Source organism: Rousettus aegyptiacus, unplaced genomic scaffold (assembly GCF_014176215.1).
Source record: "Rousettus aegyptiacus isolate mRouAeg1 unplaced genomic scaffold, mRouAeg1.p scaffold_m13_p_10, whole genome shotgun sequence".
NCBI lineage: Eukaryota > Metazoa > Chordata > Mammalia > Chiroptera > Pteropodidae > Rousettus > Rousettus aegyptiacus.
This window is the reverse complement of record NW_023416285.1, coordinates 74488985-74513981: the sequence shown is the minus strand read 5'-3', so window position 1 is coordinate 74513981 and position 24997 is coordinate 74488985. Positions and strand designations below refer to the sequence as shown.

Genomic DNA, 24997 nt, shown 5'->3' with positions numbered 1-24997 from the left:
CATGTTTCATTTTGTAGATGAGTAACTGAAGTTTATTGAGACAAAGCTGCTTTTACCCAGGTACATAAGCTAGAAAGAAATGTAGATAGTATGTAAATTGTGATTTTCTTACTCATCCAGCATTCTTTCCTCTGTGTCAGTTAATGTATTCCAGCTGGTATATGCTTTATGCAGGAAGAACTAAAATCTTGTTTTTGTTCTACAATAATTTACAAACATGTAAAACAAAATAGGAGTGAGGCTTTTCCTGTTTTCACAAAATTTTGTCTGCGAACAGTGTTATGGAATCTTTACTGCATCCATAACATTCAGTCATTTCTTCATTTTCAACAGTCTAAAAGGGGAAGAGTAGAAATTTATTGAAGTATTTCTTGGTGGGAATGCGAGAATGCATTGGTATGAGTGCTCGGGCTTTTCCTCTCCTCCTCCTGGTGGAGGGACCAGTGCATGACTATTGCCTTAATAATTGTGAAGGCAGGACTTTGGCAGGAGTTCTCCACTAGCAGGGGCAGAAGGAAGGACAGCAGGAAAACGTATTATTTGGGAATAAGCATACGTGATCTTATGTATCAAGTGGATGCTGCAGAGAGGAGCTGTGCTTGAGTGAACCAGACAGGTCTCTCTTGGGAGGTCAGGTGACCTCAGCAGAAGTTTGCATGGAGTGAACCACAGAAGCGGTCAGCTGGAGCATCTGCTTTGGGGAATGAAAAAACACCATCCGTGGAACGCAAGAGGAGAAGTGAAAGAGCAAAGTAAAGAATGGAAACATCTCTCTATCCCATTTCCCTCCCTGATTTCAGTGCCAGCATTTTCATTTGTCTTCACAACCAACTTCGACGAAATAGTTCTCTAAAGGACAACTTTTAGTTTTAAATGCAGTGTTTCTCAAATTGGGATCTGTGAGTTCTCAAGTCTAAAGTGTCAGTTTTTATTATCTAGGATGTCAGGCTTCTGCCTTAGAAGTGTTGTTCGCATAGTTCCTTATTTCTTCCTTATTGGTATGATAATTTGTACCTAAGCAGCTATAGCTATTGAAATGTAAAAACCATTAAGATATCACATTTATAGTTTAAAATAAATAATTCTGACTTTAGGGAAGTCTTACCTGTCAGAATAAATATCACATACACTCAATATGTCAAATAGTTCCTGTTTCATACTTGTGAATAAGCATAATCTGATCTTTCACTTTGAGTTTTGTCATTTAATACAGGGGCATTTGTTACACTATTCCAAAGGCGAGTTGGTCCCTGAACTTTAAGAAATAAAAAGGGTTTTCTGTGGCAGCAGATACAATAATTTCTTCTCTCGTTGATGGACAGCGTCTCTGTATATAATGGCATTAGTTTGTGCAGATCCATGGGTGGAGATGACCATAAGAAAAAGTGACCAAAAGGCAGGGAAGTCCTGATGGTCATCCTTATGGAACTGACTACCTTTGCTCTTTTCAAAAGACACAGATAAGGTTATCATCTCTTCTGAACAGGTAGAGTAATGTGGTAAAGTAATATGTAGTACAATATATCCTAAATTGTTCAAGAGTCTTACTATGCATGCTTTTGTGCCACCAACCACCAGTTATTTGAAGCTTTTTCCTTATGCTATATTTTACATTCCCATGACTACCAATTTGTACTTCTTAATCCCTTCCATTTTTTCATTCACCTTCCCTCTAGCAACCATCAAAAAATTCTCTGTATCTACGAGTTTGTTTATGTTTTGTTTGTTTACTTATTTTGTTCTTTATATTCCACATGTAAGTGAAATCATATGGAATTTTTCTGTCTAACTTATCCCACTTAGCAAAATACCCACTAGGTCTATACCTGTTGTTGCAGATGGGATGAATTCAATTTTTTTTAAAGCTGAGTAATAATCTGTTAGATATATGTACCACCTTTGTATTCACTCATCCAGTGATGAGCATTGCTTCCATTATCTTGTTATTGTAAATAATGTTTCAATAAGCATGTGTATTCACATGTCACTTTGAAGTAATATTTTGGGATTCTTTGGAGAAAAGTCTAAAAGCGGAATTATAGGGTCCTTCTTTTTCTGTTGTTATAGCCTTTCTTTTAAAGTCTATTTTATCTGATATAAGTATTGCCGCTTCAGCTTTTCATCATTGTTGTTTCCATTCTCATGAATTATATTTTTCCATCCCTTCACTTTTAGTCTGTGTGTTTTTCAATTTAAAGTGAGTCTCTTTAAAATGAGTCTTTTAAAAAAATAAAAATAAAATAAATAAAAATAAAATGAGTCTCTTGTCGATAGCATATCATCCATCAACAGCAAAGCAGTATTACAAAAAAATGTTAGGGAGACTTCTGTAAGAAGAAGGAAAAAAGAATCAAACAAATGAGTAATAAAATGGCAATAACTACATATTTCTCAACAATTATTTTAAATGTAAATGTATTAAATGCTCTAATCAAAGGATAGGGTAGATGAATAGACAAAAACAAAATCCTTATAGATTTCCTTTAAAACACAAAAAAAGTATTGAAATAAAAGTAAGCTATTGTTTATTTTTCAACTTACCTTAGTTTTGTTCCAGAAACATTATAACCATCATTTCATATAGTATTGCTTATGTAGAAAATGAACTTTATTTCTTGGTCTGAAAAATTTTTAATACTTTGTCCCATCTTCAACCTCTGAACCTAGTAGCAACAGTTTTCTCACACAGAATTTCTATTAGAGTTGATGAAAGATACAGGTACACTTTTAGAGGGAATAATATCTGGTGGCCTATTATTTGAATAGCATTATAAAAGACTGCTTTAAAAATGTAATCAGTATGGGTAGAAGATAGAAACTGAGAAAAAGAGGCCTTTGTTGTTTATGTGGGTATATATTTTTGTGATTTTTATTAGGTTCCTGGTTCAGAGAAATAAAATAATTATAAAAATGTCATTATGAAAAAAATAACTCAGTAAAAAAAGTAAAACTTTAAAAATTAATAAATTTGAGAATAAAGTTTGCAAGCTTATGTGTGTTGTTGTTTTGTGTGCATGCATGTGTGAAAGAGAGTGGAGGAGGAGGGAGAGAGAAAAAGAGAATGAGTAATGGTTGCTACCTCTATTGGAAATATCTATTCAGAAGCTATGCATACAAACTAAGAGTGTGTTAGGCTTGACCAAGTATATTACAAATATCTTTTTCTTCAATAAATGACTTTTCAAAAACATCACCATATCCACCATGGCCTAAGATCAATTCTTGGCTCAAGATTTATTTGGTTTTAGGTTCTTAGTGATGAGTTACATGTTTTTCTGATTAATATTTTTTATGATTTGCACAGCAGTGTAACACCTAAAATATAGTTTTTGCTTGGAGGAAGACTTATGCATTTATTTATTTTATTTTATAAATTTTTTCAAGGTCTTTTAAAATCACAACTTTGGTGATTTTACTCATCATTATGTTGATAATAGCCATTATTAGAATGACTGGACAATGATTGAACATTATTAGAATGATTTAGTTTTACTCAAACTAAAGCTTTAAGTGTGTGTGTCTTGTTTAGTTGGAGCAACATTACAACAGAGAATGAAAAAATTGTACCATTCTGAATCCGTTAAGAAAGCCTTTGGACATCTGACATCCCTTTAGAAAATGTAATCACCCATTTTCCCTCAAAGCATACTACTGTGCTTTTTGCTATAATTCTCTGTTGCTAGATATGGATTTCGTATACCTCTAAAGTCAATAGACCCTCATGTGTGTCTAGGAGACAGATAATACATTAGATTTAAGGGAGAAAATGTCTCTTTGGTTGGATTTGGTGGTGTCACATGATGGAATTCCTTTTGTCTTCTACTTTCCAAATGGTAGTTCTCCATAAAACACATTTAATGATTCCTCCATTTACAAGAGTATCCTTCAGCACAGCAGAGTATGCTGAAGATCTGTAGGGTTAGGCTGGAGTGTCCAGTGAGTGAAGACTTTGTTATGACAAAATAATGAGGTGTGGGCTTTATATTAAGAAATCTCCCTGAAATATCAGTACTTTTTTTTTCTCTATCTACTAAAAACCAAAAACCTGACAGTAAACTCTTTAATCTAATAAATTCTGTTAAAATAATTAAGTACATAATTCACCATTTAAAATCAAAGTCCTTGTTAATATCCATAAAGTTGATGCCATTCCCAAGCCATTTTAGAAAAGAGAATAAAACAATAATTGTGATTAAAAATATGTAAGAGTATTGTATTTCCATTACCTAAATTTACTGATTTCTTCCCAGTATGGTTATAAGCTTCAGTGGCAATTTTATGCCCTTCCTTCCTTCACATGTGTACACATGCGTAGAGGCTAACGCGTGTGTGCATGCATATAAACATTCCTATTTAGTGATAAGGATTCACAGTAACTTGCTGGATTTCATGGTAATTGCTGTTAGGTTTCTCTTTAATGGTAACCGCATCCTAACAGCCTATATAATTAATTATTTATCTTGAGGATTTCTTTCTTCTTCTGCTAGAATGTTGTTCCACTGGGCAGAAACTTGTTTATTTTGTTCATCGCTTAATGATCAATGCCTAGAAGAGTGTCTGCCACAATGCAAGTGCTCAAAATAAATATCCGTGACAAGAATAAACCATTTATACACTTTTAACACTAGGCATTTGACATTAGGCATTTAACACTAGGAAGGTCTGTTATGACTGTTATCAAAAAAAAAGAAATGTCCATTCATCTATGGTAAGACACCTTGGTTCTTTTCATGTTCTGGCCACTGTGAATAATGCCAAACACACATTGGAATATATATACAGCATACTGTTGAATTGTATACTTCAAACTTATTGGATTTTGTTGATCAATGTCACCCCAATAATTTTAATTAAAAAAAGAGCACTGATAAAAGAAAATACACAGATGAATTTTTTTAAAAAGACGTGTTACCAACTACCCCTCTCCTACCCTCCCTCTTCTAATGCAGGGTGTCTGAACCTGTTCTTCCTGTCAGGATTGAAATGGCTGAAAGGAAATGTGGTTTTAATGACTCTTCCTGGATGATGACTTCATTTGCCACAACTTGCCCTGCCTCTTGAAGAAATTCTGAGCAGAGCATTATATCTCAGAGCCTGATTCCTGTAGAGTTGAGAATAATGAGACTGACAGTAGATTCTGAAAACCTTTTCTTTTTCAGAGAAAACAATATGCTTTTTATAATTATCTCTATAAGAGAAAATGAACTGTTATTCTCTATAGACAAATAACAAGTAAAATTGTTTTAAATCTCCAATTTCCAGGAATATCAACTTCTCTCTGTACAGTATTAGATAATAAGTATTTTATTTTAATTATTACATATAAACATATATTTATGTATCACATATATATTTAAATTGCATATGTTTTAATATCATATATGACCATTTTATCATATATTTCATATATTTATCATATAGGCATTTTATCATATATTTAATATTATATTTTATAATATGTATTAACATATACATATATAATGCAAGCTATCAGTTATAGATTATCAAAATGAAGCAGAAATTAAAAATACTTATATCTTCATTATACGTATAGATGTATTATAATCTGATTCTTCTTTTTATTGAGGTAAATTGACATAAAACATCATATTGCTTTCAGGTTTACAACAGTAATTTGATATTTGTACATATTGCAAAATGATCACCACAGTAAGTCATCATACATCATTATAAAATATTGTTTTTGGTTATGAGAACTTTTAAGGTCTACTTTCTTAGCAACTTTTAAATATGCAACACAGTGTTTTTAACTATAGTTACCATGCCTCAGCTTTTCCTATCTGTTTGGACATGGTTATGTGGTTTCCCTTTTGTTTGCCTGACATGAAAGGGTTGGTCTGCCAGTTAGGTGTTTGTTTGTTTGTTTGTTTGTTTGTTTGTTTGTAGCTTCATATGTAGCTGTAGATTCAATGTATCTGTGGGAGATAGTGAGTTTAGGATATTCCTGTGTGGATATCTTGAACCAGACTCCATTTCAGCAATTTCAAAATGCCATCCCCTGCTTTCTGGCCTACATAGTTTTTGATGAGCAATATACTGTTGATCTACTTGCAGATCCTTCGTATTGAGTCACCTTTTCTTGCTGCTTTCAAGATTCTCTCAGTCCTTGGCTTCAAGAGTTTGCTTATAATGTGTCTTGGTGTGGACCTCTTTGGTTTACAGATTTAGGAGTTCATTAATCTTTTTTTTTATTTTCTTTTTTTTTACTTTTCCAATGATTTATTGAAGCAGAAACAAATTGGTCAGATACTTATTGGAAAAAAACAATTTGATAGGTATTCAAAAATATATATATATATATATTTAGGCAAGGCAATCTTTGGTTGACCTCACAGATTGCAAGGATCCTGTTGGCCTATAATCCCTTATTTGTTATTTTTACTTTTTATGCTTACAGCACTTGGTCTTCCTAGGTGGCCTCCCATCCAAGTACTAACCAGGCCCGACCCTGTTTAGCTTCTGAGATCAGACAGGATCAGGCTTGTTCAGGGTGGCATGGTTGTAGACCAAGAATATTCTTTTAAAAAAGTATTGTAGCGCAAGCCATCTTAATAAACTAGATTATGTTGTAAGCTTTTCTCTAAATCTTTTAAGGGCATTGGTTCTTAAGAACTAGAGCTTATTCTATTCCAAATCTATCTTGTGTTCCTGAAACACTGCAGAAAGACATTTGAAAGCTGTTTTTTTTAAAAAAAGATATGAATTTCTTTTTTATTCTTGTTGGTAATATATTGCTGCACTGAGTGTGGGTAATTTTTCTTCCAGATCATTGTGATGCTGAGAAGTTACATTGATAATCTGTCCATCTCTAGTTTCAATAGTCTTAATCACAAATGTCCTTTTTGTGTGGGTGTCAACCAGAGAGAGTGAACTCAAAGAAGAAAAGGTTGGAAGAAGCAGAGCAATTCTGCCCTCCTTGTCTTTAAGCAGCTTTCTGCAAGTGGCAATCTAAACAATCAAGAGCCATCTTAACATTCAGGCAGTCTTGGTATTCATGAAGATGACAAGTCATTTCTTCCTTCATGTTCTCAATCTCAGCCTGCTGGAGGCCAATATTGTCTTGGTTGTCAGCAGCTTCAACAGTAAAGTCCTCTTCCATTTCACGCATCTGGTGTTCAAGGACTTATTAGTTCTTTTAAGTGCATCCACTTCTCAGGTGAGGGAGTGTACCTCTCTCTGGCACTCATTTGGCTCCTGCTTCACTTGGTGCAGGGCATCACTGTTCCGGTTAGCAGCCTCAGAGAGGTCAGCAAACTTGAACTTGTATGATTCCTCAGCCTCATGAAGGTTCTTGGAAGCCAAAATTTCATACTTCTGATGTATATCAAGCAGGGCAGCCATGAGATCAAGCTTGGAAACACCCACATCAATTTGGACATACTGTTCCTGAATCTGGGCCTGCAGTTCTTGGATTTCTGATCATGGAGTTTCTTCAAAAAGGCAATCTCTTCTTGCAAGGATTCCACTTCATGCTCAAGGTCAAGACATGCCAAAAAAGCACTGTCAACATCCTGTCCTAAGGACTGTATGGTACTCTCTGCTTCTTCTCTCTAAGGCATCTTCTCTTATAATTTCCCTCAAGCCACATGGTGTCTTCGGCCAGGCTGTCGGGCTCCACCTCCACATGGGCCTTGTCCTTGGTGAGCTGGTCCACCTGCTGGTACGGCTCTGCAATCTCCTCCCCAAACATGACTTGTCCTGGCCCTTGAGCTGCTGGAGCTTGGTGAACAGGATCTTGTTCTGCTGCTCCAGGAAGCATGCCTTGTCGATGGATTTGGGTACGTGGTCATTCAGCTCCTGTAGCTCTGCCTTCTCCTTGGTGCAGGTGTTCTTGACTTGGTGTTGATGGCATCTGCCACCAAAAAGTCCACTGAATCCTGCAGCAGCCACAAGCTTGGACACTGCTCCGCAGATGCACAGCCGAGAAGTGCAAGTAGCATGTTGCTAACATACCCCCAGGGGACGAGGTATAGACACTGTGGCTGGTGCTGGGAAGCAGCACGTTGCCCAGGCTATTGCTGCTGGTGGACATGATTTTGTAGCTCCAGGTGAAGCTTGGCAGGCTGGCAGTACCTGGGCCTCCCAACATCCTGGAGTGGGAGGAGAAGGACACAGACCTAGTGGATATGACAGCAGTAGGCTGGGCAGCTATGGCAGTACGGACTGGCTGCAGGCTGAGGTGAGGAAGGAAGCAGTGGGTATGGCCGTGGGAACACTGCTGTGTCTCTGGTGCAGGCACCTAGTAAGCAGTGGGAAGTGTGAGTGGGGTCTTGGGGCAGGGGAGTCTCAGAGCTTTTTTCCTCCTTGCTTCTCTGCTCCCTAAGACTGTGTGTGGTCTCCTGACTTCTTGGCTAAGCTAGAACCATTGGAGGCTTTTCTGATGATGGCTGGATCTCTCCACTAAGTTTCTTGAATGTGTAAATTTGTGTCTTTTACCAAATCTGCCAAGTTTTCAGTTATTATTTCTTGAAATATTCTTTTTGCACATTTTTTGCCTTTCTTTCCTTCTGGGATTCCCATTTTATGTTGGTTTGGTTGATTCATTTGGCTCTGTTTATTTATTTCATTCTTTTGCTTTTCTGTTCTTCAAACAATAAGTTCAGGGGACCTGTTTTACAGTTTTCTGATTCTTTGCTCTGTTTACACAAATCTGCTTTTGCAATCCTGTGGTCAGTTTTTTATTTTCATTATTGTACTCAGCGCTAGAATTTTTTTTGGGGGGGGGGTTCCTTGATTTATAAGTTATGATTGTTTATTGATATTTTCTATTTGTTCACACATCATTCTTCCAGTATTTTTGAACTACTTTAGCATTTTGAGATAGATGATTTAACATCTTTGTCTAGTAATTCCAATCTGTGTGCTTCCTCAGAGACAATGTCTGTTAATTTTAAATTTTCTGTGAATTGGCCAAAATTTTTTTGCATGATTTTTAATTTTTTATTAAAACTAGATATTCTGAATATTATAATGTGGAGTCTCTGTAAGTCAAATTATTCTCCCTCATCAAAGTTTCTCTTGCTTGTAAGTTGTAGCTTTCTTTTTTGCATCCTTTATAAACTACTTTCATAAGTCTATATCTTTATTATGTGTGATCTCTCAAATATCTGATCCTTTAGCAGTTGTTCACCTTGTGTTTTGACACAGTTATTTTTGGACAATAAGAGTCAAAAATAATAAAAAGATAATTTTTAACTATAAAAATAGCACATACACATTCTCCTTGTAAAACATTAGAAGTAATTACAGAAATGAAAAGTGAAAAAAAAAACAGAACTAAATCCAACCCTGAACCTTCCTTCTATCTCATTCTTCCTCTTAGAGAAAATGTTCAAAACTGGATGTTTATCCTTTAAACCCTATGCATCTACAGGCATATCAAAATATATACAAATATTTTTATTTTATTCTTTTGAACTGCTCTGTAATTTTCCAATGTATGCATAAAATATAGATTAATGAGTCATAACCTTATTGATAGGTCTATGGGTGGCTTAGAGTCCTTGGCTGTTATAAGCAGTGCTCAGTAAATGAATGACTTTAATTTGAGCACAAGTGCTGTATCTGAGAGATAATTTTCTAGAAGTAAATTTACTGCATCAAAGCATATTCCCTTTTAAATTTCTAGAACTATTGTTAAATTAATATCTCTAGAGGTTGTTTTAATTTACACACTCATTTGCAGTGTATCAGTTTTAGTTTTGCCACAGCCTTTTCCAGAATGTTAGACAAGTGTTTGACTTCTTCTGTTGGTATCTGATTTAGGTTTTATTTTTTAATTTATTTTTTAGAATCATCATATTTCCTTTATGGGTGAGCTATCTTCTTATATCTTTTGCTAGTTTTCCTTTTGGACTATTGGAATTTTCTTCTTGATTGATAAGAAATATTTATATTTTGAAATGATTGAAACAATTACTTTTTCTTATGTTTTGAGTCATGAGCCCCCACCCATTTTGCTGCTGCCATGGCTTATGTTTTCAATTGAATTGACTAATTATTTTATTTTATGAGTCCTGGATTTTGTGTCACAATAGACAGGTTTTCTCTTTTTGTGATTATAATTATCTAAATTTAAATTTTGATCTATTTTAGTGTAATATAAGAGTTTAATAATCAGTGACATGGATGGTTGCTGTCAATCAAAAATTGTGTTTCCTTTCCATAATAGAATATTGACATTGAAACATGGCAGTCCAATCAAAGACTACATTTACTAGTCATTTAGTCTTGCATGTGTGTCCATGTGACCAGTATTGATGACAGAATATACACAGAAGTGGTATGTGACACCTACAGCCCAAGACATTTAAGACATTCTCTGTTTCATTCATCATCTGGACACAGGCAAGAGAAGCATCTGTTTGAATTGTGGCAGCATAAATTGACAGGAACTTGGTTCTCCGAATCACCAAGGGCAAGATAACTATTCAGTGACTGGGAACATCTACAGTGACAACATGAATGAGAAATCTACTTCCATTATGATAAGTCACTGAAAGCTTGGGTCTTATTTATTAATTTGGCTATCATGGCTTTAGTAAGAAAGAATCCAGTGAAGAGGTAGCTGTCCCTATACACTCATGTTTGAGCACATTTCATTATACTTAGTGCATTACTCACTTACAATGAAAGGAAATTGTTAATAACCTAGCAATTTGTAAAGAATCAGGAAGAGAGGTGTTGAATCAGTGAGTGATTTTCAGAGTTAATTTCATGTTGAAGTGAGAATTCTATTCAGTGAACCTGTGTCATCCATATCACTAGATAAGACAATGGCAGAAGCTTAAAGTAAAAAGCAGACATATATCAAACCAATCTAGGATTATTTTAATTCAACCATTAATAATAGTTTCATTTTCAATATAATATCTAGAACAAATATAAATGAGGGCTAAAGCCATTGATTTTGTCACTACAAAAGTGAGGAAGGAAATGAACAGATCAAATGAGGAGAACTCAAACAATGCATCTGGTTTAATTTAGAAAATTAATAATTTTGCTTTGTATTTTCATAACTTTTGAGGAGAATTTTTTGATGAGCTTCCATTTTGGGGATAAATTAACATTTTGTATTGAATGGAGTGAAATGGAAAAGACCTATGATTTTGCGACATCTCCCTTTGTTTTGGCAAAACCATGATAATTAGAAAGAGAAAGAACTTAATGAGTTTTTGTTATAAAACATTTGTCAAAGAATGATAAAATCAAAAAAAATGAAAAAGGACAATGAAGATGAACTTATTTGGACTGAAATATTTAAACATTTCCTTACATGAAAGCATAATTCATAACCTCCATATATCAGAATTTTCCTGAGCTTACCAGGAATCTCATTATAGGTAAAAAAATTTTCATTAAATTATGGGTTATAGAGAAGAGTTTATTGAAGTAGTCAACAAATTTAACTTTATTAATGATGAAATGCAAACTTGATGAATATTAAAATCTTATAAATCAACTAAAAAGAACAAGAACAATTTATAATTGGAACACCAAAAGGAGAGGAGAGACAATATGGCCAAAAAAGATTTGAGGAAATAAATGCTAATTATTTCCAAATGTGACAGAAAATATTAAACAGGTTCTAGAGCTCTAAGATACTCAAGAAAGTTGAATAGAAAACATACCATACACTACCATAGTCAAATGGCCGAAAACAAGTAATAAAGAGACAATCTCAGAAGTTCCTGGGGGAAAAAAGTTCCTATAAGAAAAATGTAACCCAAAATTCTAACCCAAACATTGCATTAAGAAGACAATGGAAATACAGTTTTAAAGTGCTGAAAGAAAATAAACTTCTCAACCTAAATTTTATGCTTAGTTAAGATAGTCTTTAAAAAGAAGTGAAAATACAGGTATTTTAAATCCACAGTGAAAGAAGAAATCACAAGAGAGATGGGAAATGAATGATAATGAACACCCATCATTAAAAGTTTATGGATATTGTGAAAACTCTACTTTTTAAAAAATGTATAACCCTGAAAGCTTTCTTAGAAAAGCATAAAGGTTTAAATAAATGGCTTAACCCACCACCAGAAAAAAAAGCACAATCATGACGAGAAAATTAAACTCAAAGTAGAAAACAAGAAATAAAGACAAATAGTCAATGAATTAACAGAGAAATGACAAAGAACATTAATAAAGCCAAAATTTAGTTCTTGGAAAAAGGTAATAAAATCAATAATCCCTTGATCAAGAAATAAAAGAGATGTAATGCAAATGATCAGAATCAAGAATTGCATAGGGAACATCACTAGTAGCTTCAAAATGATGATGAAAAACTAATCAATTAGCCACTTGGAAAAATGGATAAATTCCTTGTAAGACAAAACATACCAAAACTGACTCAAGAAAAAACCAAACATCTGAAGGTGAGTTTGAAATAGAAAACCTTCTCAGAAAAAATCATGCCCAGATAACTTCAGTGTTGAATTCTACCAAATATTTAAGGGAAAAACGAAGAAAGATTTTATCTGTGCATCATACATTTCAGAAAAAAAGAAAGGGAGGATTATTTACAAGCTCACTTCTTGAAGGTATTGTAACTTTGATGTCAAAATCTGAGAAAGATATTCCAGGAAATGGGAATTGTAGACCAATATCCCATAGGAACAATGATATTTGATAAGATATTAACAAAATGAAAAGATAAATATTTGAAAATAAAATTATGACATGACCAAATGTGAGTCACCCTAGGAATTAAGGGTTTTTTTCATATGAAAAAAAAAATCATTTAACATAAATTGCCATATTTGGACTAAAATAGAAAAATGACATGAGAATATTAAGAGATAGACAAAATTAAATTATACAATTCAATTCTAACCAGGAATCTAAAGGAGCTTCCTCAACCTGATAAAAACAGCTGTGAAACATCTCCAGGTAATTATTTTACTTAATGAGATATTGAGCATGTTTCCCATAGAGTTGGGAATGAAACAGTGATGTTTGCTCTCAGTTTTCCCACATTTTTCTGCGTAAAGGAAGTAAAATAAAAAAGAGTATTTTATTTATACTATAATATATAGAATACCTGGATTCCATGAATAAACTTATAAAGATGAAATAGAAAGAAAAAAATAACTAGAAAGTTACATTTTATACTTAATTGTGTAGACCATAATAAAGATGACAACACTTCCTAATTTAGTAAAGATATTTTAATGTAAGACTAATTTTTCTCATGATATTTTAAATAACATTTTAAGATGAGAATTCTGGGGTGGTTCCATAGAGTAGTGGTTAGCACATCTGTTTTACATGTGGAAAGTCCTGGGTTCGAGCCCCAGTGGAGCCACAGCCAATACCTCGGGAACACAGGCCCCCTTTGTGCGCCAGGCCCTTTGAGTGTGCCAGGTCCCAGGTGCGCACCGCAAGCGCATGGGAGGAGATGTCCCGCCTTCAGAGACCCAGTTCTTAAGTGGAGACAGCAACATCCATAGGTCAGGAGTGGAAGTTGGAGGGGGGATTTTAAAATAAAAACTATTAAAAAAGAATAAAATAAAATGAAAATTCTATGCCAAGGAAACATGACTTTGTTTTTAGTTTACTGATGATTTTTAATCATGCATTTTTATCAGATTGCATTGGCGCTATAAGGAATTCTATAATTGGCCTTTGGTGTGCTAGTGGATACTCAAGCAAAACTTCAGAAAAAAGTTAAGAATAATGAAATACAAATTAGGCCATGAGCAGCTTCAAAGAACATAACAAAACACATAATCTTAAAAAATGTCCTGAAGACGCACACTTTAGCTGCAGAGAAAACACACACCCCTATTATTATTGAAGAAGCACTTTGTAACACTGAGTAGCCTAGACAATACAATGTCTCAGTTTTTTTTTGGTTGCTTAGAACTGGAAACAAATGCTTTGGATATATGTGCAGAAAAACAGAAAGAAAACCTTCTACAAAGGACAAGATTAATCATGTATATGGAATCAAGATTGATGTTCCGGAACGCCTGGAAACTCATTGCTCTTATAGTCACAGAAGCAACAGGAAGAGTTACCCACAAGGAATACAATGGATAAAGAATTAACAATAAGAAAATAATGAACATTCCTGAAACAACATTTTGAATAGTGTTTTATAATACTGCAGAATATGGACGATAGTATAGGAATGTCTTTTTATACACAAGTAGGGGACTATCACACTTTTCAGACAAGTCTAGTAACAGGAATAATGTCATCTTCTTATTGGTAGAAGAAGAAACACCCAAGGTCTGAATTAAGGCCCAAGAAGAAATGATTTCATGTGATAATGAAATATTATCATGAATAAAAAGTGGAAAATCCACAAGACATTGAAATATTATTTATAAAGCATTCTTTTATGTCCATGTGGTCTTTTATCTTTTATATATCGCACATATTCTTGTATCCAAAACCCTGTAAGATGCTTATCTGCATAGTCTGTCAGACATTTTCCCAGTGTTTGCCTAGCATCTTTATCCCAGTATGCAAGGGTTTCAGTAACAATAACAGTAGCCCTGGGACCATAATCTGAAAAATACTCTTCACCTCTATTAAAATATGGTGTCATGTAGGAATCATTACTTGCCAAATTTCGAAGGTCTAAACCTTCCTACCCTTGGAAACACCCAGATAGTATAGCATAGGCCATACGAGATGCTTAGAAGTACCTGCAAACACTTGAATTCAGTGCTTATGAGCAAAGGGTCAAAATAGTCTCCTAGAGCATCAGAAACACTCTTTCTTTCCTGTAATACATTTCTGAAAACTCACAAAACAGAATAGCAACAACTGGAATCTTTTCTTCTCATATGATAGATTGGAAAGGTAATGAGTACTCTTTCTACTAGATAAGAAGCTTATATTGTTATTAAGGGGATATGATTCCTAGTTGTGTATGAAAGTTAAATGTATAAAAAACTGATGGTTGTCTTCACATGTTATAATGTAAGGGTTTCATCCCAAGAAAGTTTTCAAAGTTGTTACAAATCGATCCTTAATTTTTAGCTATAATCTTCCATGATTTATTTCTAATATTTTATATACATATATATATATATCCTACTCAAATATTGGCAAAACCATTGTACAGACAAATGTTGTGACATTGCCAAATATGAACTGCTAGTAGTGTCGTTATTCTTGAACTGATAAACGTTAGTTAACTGATAAACTGATAGATCACAGATGTATTTTGTCATGTAAAGATGTACTTTAATAGATCAGAAATGAAGAAAAAACTCACTTTGATTATACATACACCCAAACTGACTGTGACATTATGATAGCCAAAAATATGTGCAAAATAGGATAAGATGTATTTCTGATCAATTGTATTATAAGTGAAATTTTATTTTTCTGTTTTAAAAATATTTCTACAATGAACATGTATATATATCCTAGTAAGTTTATCATTAATGAAATAATTCTTGGAAAGAGCAGGAATATAAATTTTGCACAAATGAAAATGATTTCTCATTTTCTTTTTTTTGAAGTTTTTTGATAAATTTAGCATCTTTGGAAATAAAAAGAATCCTTTTATTGGTGCCTGTATAGCTTAGGTATATATTTCAGCACACACATATTTGTTTTTTATTATATGTGGCCTTATTACAAATATGAAATTATAGATTCATCATTTTAGTTGTGTCTTCATGACATATAAAAATCAATAAGAGCAAATATAAGTGATTACTACTATTGCAAAAGTATTGCTTTATGTTTTAAAAAGATTTATGAATTTTGAACTCTGCAACTATAGTTATCTATTCTATGAATCCATTTATTCATTAAATATAATCTAAATACCTATTTTGTAGCAGACGTAGTCTTCTCAGGACTCTTCAATCTGTCTCTCAGTCCCTTTTCATCCTTCAAATTTTCATGCTGCTCAGTATGAACCAAATGAGAAATTTTAAATTATAGTATTAGGACTTAATCTCAACTTGACGCTTTTTCTCCCACCTTTGAAAGGTATTTCTGAAGGTAGGTAATTACAAAAGATAACATTTACTGGTTCTTTTGAAAGTGTATAATAATATTAAATTCTAATATTGGTCATTGAAATTTTTGATTTATACTAATATTGATACTAGTACTAATATTGATCATTGAAAATTTTGATCTGTAAATCCAATTATTGAATAAAATGAGCCATCCCTATTCATTTGAATTCTGGGCTCCCTTTCACTTAAAATTTATTGACAAAGTAAGAATTGCTTGAAAAAAATGCTTTCCCTCTTTTGTTATTTTAGTCATCTTTCCTCATAATGCTTTTAAGAACTAAAATTTACTTCAGTACCAACCAAATATCCGGAACAGCAATAGGTCTGTTGTATAAACTATTAATTCACTTAATGTAAGGCACAATGGATTATGGTATGATGCCCACTCTTTTATGCACTCTAAGAGAGTGTTAGAAATACTGCCAATTGTGGGTGAAAGGCATCTAGAATTATAAATTGTATTTTAGTGTCAGAGGTGTTAAAATGTGAGAAAATAAGCATCTTAGAATCATTGAAACATTGTGTTCTTTCTAATTTTTAAGACATAGCTCCAAATAAGGGCATAAAGATATCATGTAACTAAATTGAAATGCCTTTCTAAAGTAGTCATAATGGTAATAATTATAATAACTTTATCTAACAATCGTTGAGCTGTATTTTTGTGCTAGGAACTGTAGCAAACACTTTGCATATTTTCTATTTAAGGAAACAACAATGGCCTGTGAAATAACCACTATTTTCATTTCCATTTTATGGATGGAGAAATTGAGGCACAGAAAAGCTAAGTAACAAAGTTAAAATAAGATCAAAGGCAAGTTCAGCTGAATGCTCTTTTGGCAACCATCAGTTTGATCTCTGTAGCTCTGGGTCCATTTCTGTTTTGTTTTCTTTAGGATCTACATATAAGTGATGCCATATGGTATTTGTCTCTCTGTCTTATTTCACATAGCATAATACTCTCTAGGTCCATTCCTGTTGTCTCGAATGGCAAGAATTTATTTTTTATGGCTGAGTAATATTTCATTGTATGTGTGAGTGTGTGTGTGTGTGTGTGTGTGTACCATATCTTCTTTATCTATTTATTTATGGAAGGACACCTATGTTGCTTCCATAGTTTGTCTATTGTAAGTGCTGCTGCAGTGAACATAGTCATGCAGATATCTTTTTAAATTCATATTTTTTGTCATCTTTGGATAAATACCCAGAAATGGAAATGTTGTATCTTATGTCAGTTCTACTCAGTTCTACTTTTAATTTTGAGGACTCTTTCTATTGTTTCCGTAGAGACTGTATCAATTTATGCTCCCACAAACAGTCCACAAGGGTTCCCTTTTCTCTACATCCTCACCAACACTTGTTATTTGGTGACATTCTGATGATAGCCATTCTGACAAGTGTGAAGTGGTATCTCATTTTGATTTTTATTTGTGTTACCTGATGATTAGTGCTGGAGAGCTATGTGTTGTTTTTCTTTTTAATAGGAAAAAAACAGAAGTTTGCAGTAATCTTCTCCTAACATTTTGTAGGCTGTGTTCAGTCACACACTCATTTAACACCAGTTAGTGGTAAATCAGTTACTGTGATTAGTTTCATATAACTATTTCTCTTTTTGGAGTTGGGAGAAACCACATTCTTTGTGAAGTGGGACAATAAATATCCAAACGCAGTTTTGGTTCTCCAACAAGAATGAAGACTAAGGAATGGCCAGTGGGTAGGGAGCCAACACTAGTTACTGCAGGGATTCATTGGAGAGTTTTGAGCTGAAGCATAAGAAGATTAAATTTGATTTTGTTGCTCTGGTTATAATATAAAGCAGGGATAGGCAAGCTTTTTCAGTAGAGGGCCTGATTTTAGGCCACCTGGTCTCTGTCATTTATACTCAAATCTACCATTAGCAGTCACAGACAATGTGTGAGTGGATAGGCCTGACCATGTTCCAGTCAGACTTTAAGTCACAAAATAGGATGGCAGGTTGGATGTGACCTGTGGGCCATAGTTTGCTGACCTCTCAAATAGAGGATAGATTGAATGAAAACACAAGAAGAGACAGGCAGATGAAGGGAGCTTTTGCTTCCTTGGACTAGCATCGGTGCATTATCAAGTTGTCACCCATCCATGCTGAATAAAAAAGTCAGGAAGCTCAATTTATTCAATTTGAAATGTTGGTCTTTTTCTAGACTTATGTCCCTATCATTTCTATTACTGAAAATAACATATTTATTTAAGAAATAGCAATAATAGTTAGTGGGTATTTTTCCTGTGAAAGTCATTTGTTAAGAGCAGGTATTTGACTAGGGTAGTGGCTTTGGCAGAATGAAGCAGAGACAGAAAAGAAGTATGGTTAATAAGATTTAGAGATGATAGAAGATAAAAAGTTAGCAAGGAGAGAGAAATCTAAGATGATTCATAGGTATCCAGGTGATTGAGTAGCATTTCACTTGGACCTGAAGAATGAGTAGGACTTGTCAGATGAACAAGAAGTACACAGGTCAACAGAGAAGACAGAGATGCTTTTCAATATGTATGTTAAGGTTGATGGGATATCCATCTCACATTTTGGATATAAATTTTTTGTTGCATTGTCTGATTTAGTCAACTTCTGCCTTTTAATAGGTGAAGCATGTTTTTAGTTTTATAAGTAATTGAGAAAAATATTAGAAACAAAAAGAATGATACAATCAGTAGTGTGTTATTATACTATATATGATAGTTATATGTTTTTCTGTGGTTATTCCAGTAACTTGATTGATTCTTAACTATTGTAAAATGAAATTAAGCTCAGTTTAGTTGGAGAAAATTGAATATAATCTCTTCACTTTATTTATGGTAACTTTTTGAACATATTGTCATTAAAATGTTTTTTATTCTCATTTAGATTATTGCTTGTTTAACATTATTCTCTGACATCTTTTTAAAAATCTTGTTTATGCCTTTATTTACATAGAAACAGAATTATAAGAATCTTCAAAACAAGTATCAAAGAAATCAAATTCAAGTACAGGTAATCTGTGAAATAGCCTTCTGACTCTAATCATGTACAACTTGCCAACCCAAATAATAAAAATTTTAAATAATTCAATTTTGGTTTGGTTATTCACTAGAAAACTTGACAGGATTCAGAAAATAGTAGTATTCATGCCTTTGATTTATTACACTGAGAGAATTGGGGTAAATCTGGAAAGAGAAGAGGTATATGGGACAAAGTCTAGAGGAAACCAGGCTCAAGCTTTTAGGAGCCCTCTCTCTATGGAGTTCCCAGGATGAACTTGATTCCCTCCATGTCCAGTTCTGATACCACATGTGAGACATTGTCTACCAGGACCAGGGTCTCACTGGGCTCAGTGCCTGAGGTTTTAATGGCATGCTAGTCACATAGGCATTCTCCTCCTGGCATGGACCAAAAATCTAGATTACTGGAAGGAAAGCAGGTACTCAGCATGAACCACCTTGTTTCTACAGATAGTCAAGGCCCAGTGAGCCACTCTTGTTAGTTAGGGAATGGTGGAACCCTCCCTCAACCAGGTTCCCAGATACCAACCAAGGGCGAGCCACTCAAGTGAGACATTCTGGGGATAGCAGTCTTAGCCCAGAAAGGCATCAGTTTCCTATATTTTGCCAAGCTGCAGAGTGCAGTACCTATAGACCACATTTCCTGGATACGGCATGTCATCCTAAACTGAACAACTAAACTGAACAGGCTTGACTGAAGAGGTGGAGAAGATGTAATGTGTTACAGCACGATACATATAATCTCTTCTAACTGCTCTTCATGTCAGAAGTTCAGAAAAATGATGACATTTCAGTTTGACATTGTTAGTTTATGATACTGACTCTACTAATGATACCTCGTACTTTCAGTTTGCTTCAGTTTGGTTAGGATTATCATCCTTGTAAGTAGCAGTTCCCTTGTAAGTATTGAATTTCAAAAATCCATTCTGTTTTTCTTGCATTTAATATGTGTAAAGGAGGGGATGTAAAAGTTAATATAGTAATTGTTTGTCAATAGCATTGTTAATATTTATTGAAGTATCATCCTCATGTGTACTCTCAAAAGAATACCTCTTACCACAGCATCAGTCTGATACTTTTATAGTTCTGTATTTTTCTATTTTTGATTTCAAATGTATTTTAATTTTTTTCTTTAATAGTGAATGAGAGTTCTGAAGAAGACTTTGTAAGCAGATAGGATTTTATTGATTTTTAAAAATTATATGTTTTCTAGGGGAATACAGAGTAAAGGAAGTTACACTTGTTGAGTGTTCTACTGTGGGATAAACACTACATCTGTGCTTGATATTTGTTACTGCATAATAGTGTCATCACAATGGATTTGCAAAGTAGCTATGCTATTATAGCTTGCTTTTTATCAATTACACAACTGTGGTTCAGGGCTGTTGATTCAGTGACCTGTTACTCCATAGTGAATAAGTGGCTGGCCCCGATTTGATCTTCAGCCTGCTTTGTTCCCAAATCCATCATCATGTCCTTCAGTTTATACTGATAAGTTCTTGTTCGGCACTGGCATCAATATACAGATTCAAGTCAGATCAGCTCAGAAAGTCTGCAGTTTAATTACGTGTTCAGAGAATTAAATTTAGTTATGTGTTGATGTTGACTTAGAATTTTCCTACAAAGCCCTATTAGTCTAAGCATTTGTCTTAGTATACTGGAGAGTTGCAGTGGTAACTTGTACCACCTTGTTTTTCCATCTAAGAGTTTAGGGCAGATCTCAGTCAGCTATGGCCACAGAACCCTAGTTTTTATATAGCAAGGTTTAATTAGGCAAACCTTTTTTTAGCTATAATGATGTCTATTATTCTTGAGGCAAATTAGTACTCTGTAAGTGAAGTGTATCTATGTTAATTAAGTTCAGCATCTGTTTAGAGCCTATTTGAATTGACTTCTCTACTTACTATCTTCCCAGTCTGGTTTTATTTCTTAGGCTAGCACCTCTGCCTACTTCAGTAACATTTCTTCTCTTTTTTCTCTAGAATCTTATTTTCTTATTCTACGAGTTTCCTTTTTCCATTACAAATAATTATTAGTCATGAGTGAATGGAAATGAGTACACATTAACTTTATTTATTTGAAAACAATCACCCACCTTCCTGCAAAAAATAACTAAGAAAATAGTTATTTTGGCTAAGTAACTTGTCTTTAAGGGTAGAAAGTATTTTTACTATCTCCTTGATATTTAGAATAATGCAATTGTTCAGAATCCTTTCCCAAATTATTCTTTTCTCAGAAATAACAGCTAAAGAGAAACTTTGTTCTGCCTTGTCATAGATCACTTTAGATGTTTTTCCTTCAGCAGAGTGTATCCTCTATTAAAGGAATTTACCACGATGATCTTACTCTTCACCCACCGTCTTTACCAGTGTGGTTTGGGCTACATCTTTGGATGAATTTGCTGAGCTTCCTGATCCAAAGCCCTTTGATTTAGAGCACGAGTTTCCATCTCCATTTAACAGGCACAGTAGGTCTCCATTTCTTTTTCCAGGAGGATCTGGATGTCCAGGAGCCGCTCATAGTCCCGTTTCTGGCCCTCGGTCTCGGTACTGACCTAGCGCGGCTGCTCCTCCAGGGCCCAGATCTGAGCCTGGATCTGAGCCGGCTGTGCACAGTCTTTGCCTCGGTCTCTGACAAGGAGCGCTCCAGGAAGTGTTTCACTGCCAGGAGGGACTGCAGTGCCATCTCCGGGAGCTGCAGGGTGCGCTTCATTTCTGTCAGCTGAGACCTGGCTGAGGTGGCTGCGCCAGTGTCCTTGGAGATCTGCTACTGAAGAGTGGCCCTCTTCTCGTTGGACTGTGCCTCGAGTCCTGGCAGTTCTGCTTTGATTTTTTACCCTCTCTGTTCATCTTGTTGTTTCTTTCATTCTGTTATTTTTCCCACTTCTGCCAGCTAAGGATTCCTCATTTTTCTATAGACAGACTCAAAAGCACATAAAATTTTAGAAATTTAAGGAATATCAGCAATTAATTAATCAAAACACCCTTTAGTACTTCAACCTGTGTGTAATGTCCTAGCCAAGTGGTTGTTCCCATGGCGAATTCGAACCTCAAAGAGATTAAAGCGACTTATTTAAATAGAGTAAGTGACAGAAATAAAATTTAAAAACCTCAGGTTTCTAAGCCCAGAATACTTCTTTCTTTCTCATCTTCCAGGTGAGCATTTTAATATTAGAAAAGTGGGGACAGTGGGTCTAGTGAACATAGTAGAAGAGGGTAGGAACAAATTCGTAGGAAAATCCAAGTTTCCAGAGCAACAGCACTGGGTTAGGATAGGAATAAGGACTTTAGAAAAGACATCAGAGATCAGATTAGGTAAAAGAGGTCAGAATATTGGGATTTGTGACCAATTAAAGATAAATTACAAGAAGGATGGATGCAGGATGTAGTGAGTGGCCTCTCGAGGCAGATTAAAATTAAGAGTTCAAGGGAGTCCTGAACAGGTTGCTACTTTTTGGTTTGCTTTTTTTGAATTGGAGGAACTAGAAAAATTCAAGTTTTCATCAAAAGATATTAAAATAATTTGAGACACAGTAAAAGATTCTCTTTAGATCACATAAGAATATGATATCATCTACCTGTGTCTCAATTTATAGAATGGGGCTTAGATATCCTTTAGTCTTAGGGGATTGGAGGTTGCCGAACTACTTAGATCCCTGGACCAAGGCAGGTGTCTCCTCACCTCCACCTCTTTCTCAATTCGCTAATGTCCTTCCCATGTACATGGAGGGTTGCACAGGCCTGAGACTGGCTGTCAAATCAGTAATGGAGTTGGGTAGCTGGAAACATGCTTGTGTAGGGAGGGAGTAGATGACTGAGACTCCATTTAGCTTATTTTCTAGGAGCAGGAAAATAGAGAGCTCCTGCTCTGGGTCATTAAAACCCATCTTTGTTTCAGGAATCTGTGCCTTCAGAGGCTGCCAATTTGTAAATTGGAGACTGCCATGGAGCCCTGTGGAAGAGGCACCTGCGAGTGGGAAGGGTAACAGCATATATATTTGTTCTTTGACTTTGTTACATTTAACTTTCCACCATTTCAAACATTTCCAGAACTCCCTGTATTGTCTTAGGGTAAAAGGAATTAATGGGGTCACCTTATGTAGTAGTTTCCATGCTAAAGAACCAAGACTGCCATAGATTAGTCTTTGAATCAGGAACAAACAATGGAAAAGGAGCAGTGTGTCATTTCACCTTGATTTAGGTCATCAGATTTGTTCTAGTTCAGGTTAAAAACATTACATCAACCATTATCATAATTTGCAATTAGGCTTCAGGACTTCTGGCGAAGACAATGTAATCTAAGGCTTGGATAATAATTGGATGTCATTTTTGGTTACGGAAACTGAGAATGTGTGTTTATAGAATATTCTGTAGGTGGGAAGAGGTGGAGGCAGAAATTGATAACTAAACGTGATTTTTAAAACAGAGGTTAAATATTAATTATATCAAGAATCTTTAATATACAGGTAGCTGACTATTCTTTTTTGTTGTTGTTCTTTTAACGAAATGAACTAATTTACTTGTTTTTGTTGTATATTTTTACTATAAAGAATTCCCAGAAAAGCTGGCCGTGATGAGTTGTGGCCTGAGGTAAATGCTCCTGCATGAAGATAATTTACTCTTAAAATTTAGTAGTGTTCTACCTATCAATGTTTGTGATAAGTAAAACAGAAAATTGCTCAGAGCAAACCATTTTATAAAAATATTACTAATTCTGTGTTTACTAAGTTTCAAAAGTGAGGGCTAAAGATAAGAATTGGTTAAAAAAACATAATGATAAAATAATTATATTGGGCAAAGTTTTTCCCACAATAGAGGAGATATAAAATTTGGTCAGTGATAAGAATTTTTAATGTGACTTTTAAATTATACTATCCTGACTTTTATAATATTCATACCTAAATAAAATATTATTAAAATTATATTCATTGAGGGACTTCAGTTAAAAATAATATATGTCAAGTGTACAATTTAATAATATAGCATTTGTACATGCATTGTGCATTCATCACTTAGAGTCGGATCTTTCGTGGATCCAATTATTGATTGTCAAACTTATAAGAACATTCTAGTGACTTTCAGTTCCAAAACAATGTAGCATAAGGTGCAGTGTTTGTTCTTTTTGTTGTTGTTGTTGGTATAATGCAGTTATTAGGAGGGTTTTATTTTTCCTCTTTCAATCTTTGGTTCAGCCTTTAGACTAAAATAATAGTGGAAATTGTGGAAATTTAGAAATAAGTTCTCTTTCACAAAACCTATAATACAAAATAATATAATAAAACATGTCAAAGGCTTTTTTAGTATATTCCTAATAACTAATAATACTAATGATATTTATATGTATACTGAAATTATTTCTCCACATATATTTTATAATTATGCTTCCCTCTTTTTTTGACTTAAACTTGTACTTGTTTGACTGTCTCATTTTTGCTCTGTTTTTCTCCTCCCGGTAGTTTATATATATATTTTTTGCAATATGGTTAAATTGACTGATTTAAAAAATATATATTTATTTATTATTATTATTTTGTCTTTTGGTTATATTGGTTAATGAAATCCAGTAAGTTTCAGGTATACGATTTAACAGTAAGGCATATATGTATTGCACTGTGTTAGATTTTTTTTCATCAACACATATTTGACCCTTTTACTCCCCTATCTTCCTTCTCCCCCACTATCCCTATCCTCTGGTAACCACTAGTCTATTGTCTATATCCATGAGTCACTGTTTGTCCTGTTCATTTGTGGCTTTTAGGTTTTATCCCACATATAAGCGATATCATATGGTTTTCAACTTTTTCTGCCTGGCTTATATCGCTTAGCATGATTATCTCAAAGTCCATCAATGTTATTGCAAATGGCAGTATTTCATCTCTTCTTATGGCTGAGAAATGTGCCATCGAATATATGTACTACAGCTTCTTTATCCAATCACCTATCATAGGACATTTCAGTAGCTTCTATGTCCTGGCCACC

General features: G+C 34.3%; 2 pseudogenes; both read right to left on the bottom strand.

Annotated features, from left to right (window-relative positions):
* Positions 1-6409: 6409 nt before the first annotated feature.
* Positions 6410-6528, bottom strand: LOC118608924 (annotated as a pseudogene).
* Positions 6529-6732: 204 nt separating this feature from the next.
* LOC107505118 overlaps positions 6733-24997 on the bottom strand; it is a 33733-nt pseudogene continuing 15468 nt past the window's right edge.